The sequence below is a fragment of the Benincasa hispida genome, chromosome 2 (assembly GCF_009727055.1).
Source record: "Benincasa hispida cultivar B227 chromosome 2, ASM972705v1, whole genome shotgun sequence".
In the NCBI taxonomy this organism is placed as follows: Eukaryota; Viridiplantae; Streptophyta; class Magnoliopsida; order Cucurbitales; family Cucurbitaceae; genus Benincasa; species Benincasa hispida.
This window is the reverse complement of record NC_052350.1, coordinates 61,089,217-61,096,272: the sequence shown is the minus strand read 5'-3', so window position 1 is coordinate 61,096,272 and position 7,056 is coordinate 61,089,217.

Genomic DNA, 7,056 nt, shown 5'->3' with positions numbered 1-7,056 from the left:
GGCAATGCAATTGGTAGAATTTTAGCTGAAAATTCGTGTGAAGAAGGTGTTCTTCAAATTGGGTTGTTGCTGTGAGTTTTTCTCCATATTCCCTTAATTCAAGCTTATTTTGAGTCCCACAACTCAATCTAGAGCATTAAGAGAATAGTAGGGAAGATCTTGAGATGGTCTACAACAAGATTCAGAGAGATTTGCACCTGGAATCAAGCTTTGAAGAAGTTCTACAAAGGTATGACTTGAAACTTATTTATTTCTGCAAAAGCATGCTTTAGTTTCTGCCATAATTAATGAATTAGAGTGCCTATCGATCCTTGTCACTTCCGCTGCATGCTGATATAATCCAACACCTAGTACATCATTACTTCAAATATATGTTAGAGATTCTCTTTTTAAAACTAGTATGCATTGGCATCCTTTTTAAAATTGGTTTGCTTGGAAAACTTGCTTTTAAAATAAGCTAGCATGAGAATAAACTTTAACTAAAACATTTCAACCATTTATAAAACGTTTATAGTCATTCACAACCTTGGTCAATCCTCCTAGGGTTGATAAGCTTCTCCTATTGATACACCCTAAGCACATAACAACATATTTTAGCTACTAGCTATGGTCTCCCTTTTGAGACTAACTTTCATACTTAAAACTCATAATCTTCCTCACATAATGACCTTACCTTCTAGCGCCAACCTTCCTAGGCATTTAACACCTAGAATAACTTTAGAAGTCAGGCTTGGCTAGGCGGCAACATATCTCACCATCGCCCACCATCAAGTGTCCATTGCATGTCCGAGGCGTTCCACAGGCTGCACACCAATGCCCAGCCTTGTTCTTAGATGTCCAAGCCTCTTATGATTACCTACTTAGCCCCATGCTTAACCTTCTATAGACTGGTGTTCATCTTAGCTTGTGCACACATGCAGACCATCGAGCTACCTGCTTATTCATCCCAAGCAGTTACCTGCTTGTTCACCATTTCTAGATTCAACTTATAATTTAAATAACTTAATTTTCAGACCTTTTCTCAACAATTTTCCTTCTACAAAATTGTTTAGAATTGACTTAACAGTTTACTTTAAAATTTGAGCTTAGAATTCTTCGTGATTTGGCTGAAATATTAAAAAATCTAAAACTAGCTCTGGATTACCCGAGAGCTTGACCTTTTTGTACTTCTTCAAATTTTTAGAAAGTTTCTAATGGTTTCTTTTTTCGGTAGCCTTCTTCCATTAACTAGACTTCTTTAGCTTTCAGATGACTTTAGAATCTCTTCAAATGCTCGAGTGGTTTGTTCAAAACAACTTTTTGAAGTCAATTTTCCCCTTTTTTTACTTGAATATGCCAGCCATTCATCCTTAATAGGCTACCACAACACCCACTTTGTGGGCTGACTCCACTAAAACGACACAATTGACCTTCCTAAATAGTGCTTAAGGCTGATCGCTCATGCAAACTCGATGCTCGACTGCATACTCGATGCAACGATCCTTTCCTTGCTCATGCATACTCGATGCACGATTCTTTCCTCACTCATGCATACTCGATGTACGATCCTTTCCTCACTCACGCATACTCGATGCACGATCCTTTCCTCACTCACGCATGGCCTTTACTCGATGCTCCATTCTTTCCTCGCTCATGCATGGCCTTTATTCGATGCTCGCCTAGTATTTACTCGATGCTCGACCACCATTTTCACGGCCAACACTTAGCTAAAATTTCTTTTTGCTAGGCTAACTTATAAACACCCGATAGCCAAGTCTCCAATACTTAAGCATTTTTCTTCTTTATTTCCTTATCCTTTACCCATTTCCCTACAATTCCACATTAACTCAAATATTAAACCCCTCCTTTTACTAATCTCAACAAATAACATACTTAAGTAGGGAAAGTAGAGTTCGGGTTTCACAAACATAAACTCATCCGAGAGCCAAGCTTTACAACTTAACCTTTCCTTCTTTACTTCCTTATTCCTCACCCATTTCCCTACAATTTGACAATAACTCATAAGTTAACCCATTTAACAAACAAACACATCAATGAACATATTTAAGTAGGGAAAGTAGGGCTTGGGTTTCACATTTAACATAAGAAACATATTCAACTTAGCCTTAGTCCTTGTGCTATCCTAGCTCTTTTAGCTCCTAAAAATGGTAGTTGCCGCTTATGCATAGATAGTCATGTGGTCAATAAGATAACAATCACATATAGATTTTAAATCCTAAGAATTTCGGACCTACTTGATCAATTAGCTGATGCAAAGGTATTTTCCAAGGTGGATCTACATAGTGGATACCACCAAATAAGAATTAGACCGGGGGTGAGTGGAAAGTCGCATTCAAAATTAACCAAGGACTATTTGAGTGGCTTGTAATGTCTTCGGGTTGTCAAATGCACCTATCATTTTTATGAGACTCATAAACCAAATAGTTTACCTTGCATCAACAAATTTGTGGTCATTTACTTCGATGACATCCTAATTTACAATAAGACTGTGAATGACCACCTAACACACCTCTAGGAAGTATTCTTTATCCTTGAATCTAATACTCTATACATTAATCCTAAGAAATGTGTCTTCTTATGCAGCAATATCAAATTCCTTGGCTTCATTATTGGACAAAAAGGTGTCCAAGCTTCTCCTAAAAAAACTGCAGCCATCAAAGAATGCCAATACCTACTTCGGTCAAAGAGGTTCAATCTTTCCTTGGTTTAACATCATTTTACCGCAAATTTTTTAAGCATTTTAGCTCCATAGTTTTCCCTTTAACTTATTGTCTAAAGAAAGGTAAATTTGCATGGTCTAAAGAGACTTTGAATAGTTTTAATGCTTTAAAAGACAAGCTAGCCAACCCACCGATTTTAGCTCTCCCAGATTTTACTAAATTATTTGAAGTAGAGTTCTATTGGCATAGGGGCTGTCCTCTCACAAAAATCCCATCCTTTAGAGTTTTTTAGTGAAAAGTTAAGTGAGGCTAGATAAAAGTGGTCCACCTATGAACAAGAACTTTATGCATTGGTCAGAGCCCTCCATCAATGGGAACATTATCTTATAGGCAGGAGTTTATTTTAATAACTGATCATCATTCCTTAAAATTCCTTCGTTCTAAAAAAAAACATAAATCAAATGCATGCTAGATGGATTGTTTTTATACAAAAATTCGATTTTATCATCAAGCATACCTTCGGAATCACTAACAAAGTGGATGATTCCTTGAATAGAAAGTCATCCCTCCTTACCTCGCTTCAAAGTAAAATTATTGCCTTTGACCACCTATCAAATTGTTTTGAGAATGATCCTGATTTCCATGATATTTGGCATAAATGTTTCTCTTACTCTCCTCCTACGGATTACCACCTTTTGGATGGTTTTTTATTTTTTGGTAATAGGTTATGCATCCCACAAAGATCTCTGCGCAAGGCTATTATCATGGAAGCCCATTTGGACGGCCTAGCAACTCATTTAGGCTGTGACAAAACCTATGAAACCCTTGTCACACGTTTTTTCTGGCCTTAGCTTTAAAGATGTCAATAAATTAGTCAAAAGGTGCTTTACTTTCCAAATCTCTAAAGGTCACACTCAAAACACCGGTTTGTATACTCCTCTTCCAATCTCTACTAACATTTAGGAGAACTTATCGATGGATTTTATATTAGGGTTACCAAGGACACAAAGGGGGTTTGACTCTATATTTTTTGTTGTGAATAGGTTTAGCAAAATGGTGTTGGGTTGTATGTCTTAAAACTCACAGTTTGTAAAATTAAACATATTCTATTTGCAATAAAGATATTATTGAGGTTTTATTCAATAAAACTGTTATTGAATATGTAAATTGCACAAAATTCAATAAACTAAGATCCATGGTTATTACATGAGTACTTGGACTTTATGTGGAGACATAAGAGTGGATTAAGTTCGAGTAGATAGCCAAAATGGTCTACAGTATACATATAAGGTTGAGTACCTTATTCTGGAAACACTATTGGATACGGCTCACTTTGCATTTAGTACAAACGATGTGATTCTGAATCGTTCATGTGGAGACATGTGAGTGTGGGCGTCCTATACAAAGAGTTTGTATAAGACCATACCAAGAAATAAGTCACTCTTACTTTATAACATTGTTTGTTGTTCAAGACTGACTATTTCAAAGTGATGACCTAGGTAACTTGACCTTAATCATGAGCTAACTACGATCTCCTGTTTATTCGGAATTATCCTTAGATTTGCATAGGTGAGGGTTGGCTAAAAAATGTTGACTCAGTAATCCTCCCATTTCAGGGATAAGACCGGGTAGATAGCTGGGGACATAGGCTGCAAGATGGAATTCACTCCTACCTGCTTTTAAGGATAATAGAGAGGTTGTTCCCTTAAGTGCTGACCCTGGATCTTGAACAAGGGGCCCAACCTTCTCATTGGCTCGAGAAGGACTCGGTTTAGTGATTGGATCTCAAACCAATTGTTCATTAGAAGATTAGTGAGACTTAAGAAACAAGATGTAATCTCGATGGGTAAAACAACTTATGACCTAGTCGTTATTACGAACAACCTGTGAAGGTCGACTTGCTAGTTATGGTTAAATCAAGTGGACAAAGATATATCTACAATGAGAGGAGTGCAACTACTGAGCTTTAGTGGAGTGACCCAGTAGTTAACGAATATTGGTTAATTTAGTTTAAAGAGTTTAACTAATTAATCTTGAATCGTTGGAGCCCATGATCTGTAGGTCCATTAGGTCCCTTACTAGCTCACAAATGGACTAAACCTTAGAAAAGCGTGATGAGTAAATTTGAAGCGTTCAAATTTGAATTAAGGGAATCAGTAATTATATATACTATAATTACACGTTTAATTATCGAATTAAATGAAATTGGAGAATTGGATAGTATTTAAATTTGATTTAAATATTAAATACATGAACAAAGATTCATGTTTCAGAAACTGGTATTTAATTAATTTAATATTTGATATTAAATTAATTAATTAATTATTAAAATTAATTATGGAATTAATTTTGTTTAAAAATTAATGAATTTTATACAATATTAATCATTGAATTAATATTTTATAAATTTAAATTTCTAATTTTTTAAAAATTAGTTTCAAAAATTAAAAAGAAAATTGAATTTTATTTGAAATTCAGTTTTAAAATTAGAAAAGGCATAAGTAAATTTATCCCATTTTGAACACCCATGTTTCCACAATGTTTGAAGTGTTTGTGTATCATTTCTTCATGCATTTGAGATGCATGCAGATCTTTATCAATTAGAATTATTTTCAGCTGAAAAAATTAGAGTTGAATGCTGAAAATTTTTTAAGAAGAAAAGTTCTTCTTCTTGACACAAAAATACTAGAAATTGCCTAATTTTCCCCTAAAAATTCAACTCATTTTGGATCCCACGATCCAATCTAAGGTCTTAGAAGATAGTAGGAAAGATCAAGTGATGATCTACAAGCATTTGGATTGAAGATTCAAGCTAGATTTGAAGATTGAAGAATTCTTCAAAGGTATTTCTACAAAACCTCATTTTTAGTTTATGAACTTGTTGGGTTTTCTGCCCTAAAACTCGTGGTTTATAAACAATAAAACTTATTCTGAAAATTCAATAAGTTGTTATTGAATATATGGATTGCTTATTTCATTTTAGAAATAAATCCAATAAACTACAAAGATCCATGACTATTACATGAGTACTTGAACTTTATGTGGAGACATAAGAGTCAATCAGGTTCGAGTAAATAGTCAAAATGATCTATAGTATATGAATGAGGTTGGTGCCTTATTCTGATAACACTATTGGATGCAACCTACTCTGTAATTGTTACAAAGAGTTATAAAGTGCTACAGACGATGTGATCCTAATTTGTACATGTTATGACATGAGGAGTGGGGGCGTCTTGTGCAAATGAGTTTGTACAAGATCAGACCATGAAATTAGTCACTCTTACTTTATAACGTTGTTTACTGTTTAAGACTGACTATTTCAAAGCAATGACCTAGGTAACTTGACCTTAATCCTGAGCTAACTATGAACTTCTATTTATTCAGGATTATCCTTAGACTTGCACAAGTGAGGGTTGGCTCAACAACGTCGGCTCAATAAACCTCCATTTCAGGGGTAAGATCGGGTAGATAGTTAGGGACATCGGGTGCAAAATGAAATTCACTCCTACTCACTTTTAGAGATAGTAGAGAGGTTGTTCCCTTAAGTGCTGACTCCGGGTCTTGAATAAGGGGCCCCACCCTCTCATTGCCCTAAGAGAGACTCAGTTTGTTGATCGGATCACAAATCAATTGTTCATTAGAGGATCGGTGGGACTTAAAGAATAAGAGATAATCACAGGGGTAAAACAGACATTTGACCCAGCCGTTATTACGAACAACCTGTGAAGGGTTAACTTATTAATCATGGTTATATCGAGTGGACATAATATATCTACTGTGAGGAGAGTGCAACTATGGGCTTTAGTGGAGTGACCCATTAGTTAACGAATGGGGGTTAATTCGTTGTAAAGAATTTAGCCAATTAATCTTGGATCGTTAGAGCCCATGATTTGTAGGTCCACAAGATCCCCCTACTAGTTCGTAAATGGATTAGCCTTAGAGTAGTATGATAAGTTAATTTGAAACGTTCAAATTAAAATTAAGGAAATTAGTAATTATATGAGATATAATTATGTGTTTAATTTTGGAATTAAACGAAATTGGAGAATTTAATTAATATTTAAATATGATTTAAAGATTAGATTCATAAAGGTGGGTTTTGTATAAAATTAATTTAATATTTGATATTAAATTAATTAAAATTAATTAAATTGTTTAATTAATTATTAATTATTCATTTTATTAGAAAATTGATTTATAAAATTAATTTTGTAAAATAAAAAAAGTTTTCAATCTTGAAATTTAATTGTTTTTGGAAATCAATTTGAAATTAGAAAAATTGAAAAAAAAAACACTAATTTGGAAATGAGATTTCTCCACTTACATCAACCAAGTAGCTCACTTAACATCCATTTGATCTTGCTTCAATCTTCCAAGCATGAGCTGCACCTCATGC